Source organism: Rutidosis leptorrhynchoides, chromosome 2, assembly GCF_046630445.1.
Source record: "Rutidosis leptorrhynchoides isolate AG116_Rl617_1_P2 chromosome 2, CSIRO_AGI_Rlap_v1, whole genome shotgun sequence".
Taxonomy (NCBI): domain Eukaryota; kingdom Viridiplantae; phylum Streptophyta; class Magnoliopsida; order Asterales; family Asteraceae; genus Rutidosis; species Rutidosis leptorrhynchoides.
The window spans coordinates 374,065,676-374,066,463 of record NC_092334.1 but is presented as its reverse complement, the minus strand read 5'-3'; positions in this window follow the sequence as shown (position 1 = coordinate 374,066,463).

The window sequence follows — 788 nt, the reverse complement described above, 5'->3', positions numbered from 1 at the left end:
TTACAAGGAGCACAAACGAACTATACAACTACTAAAAAAGAACTCCTTGCTATTGTCTTTGCTTTTGACAAATTTCGATCATATCTCGTTCTAGCAAAAACGGTGGTCTATACCGACCATTCTGCTCTTAGATACCTATTTTCAAAACAAGATGCTAAACCAAGATTAATCCGTTGGATCTTACTCTTACAAGAGTTTGATATTGAAATCCGAGATAAAAGAGGAGCAGAAAATCTCGCCGCTGATCATCTTTCTCGTCTAGAAAATCCCGAATTAGAAGTTCTAAATGAATCGGCCATACAAGACAACTTTCCTGATGAATATCTATTGAAGATAGATTATAAAGAAATCCCATGGTTTGCAGACTATGCAAACTACTTAGTTTGTGGATTCCTTGAAAAAGGATTATCGTACCAAAGACGAAAGAAATTCTTCAGTGATATAAAACACTATTTCTGGGAAGATCCACATCTGTTTAAAAGTTGTCCCGATGGAATAATACGCCGATGTGTATTTGGAGATGAAGCTAGTAAAATTTTAAACCATTGTCACACAGGACCAACAGGAGGGCATTTTGGGTCTCAACTAACAGCAAGAAAAGTTTATGAAGCTGGATTCTATTGGCCTACAATTTACAAAGACGCACACCTTCTTTGCAAATCCTGTGATGCATGTCAAAGGGCCGGAAAAATAAGTCAACGTGATGAAATGCCACAAAATGTCATCCAAGTATGTGAAGTATTTGACATTTGGGGTATTGACTTTATGGGTCCATTTCCAAAATCTCA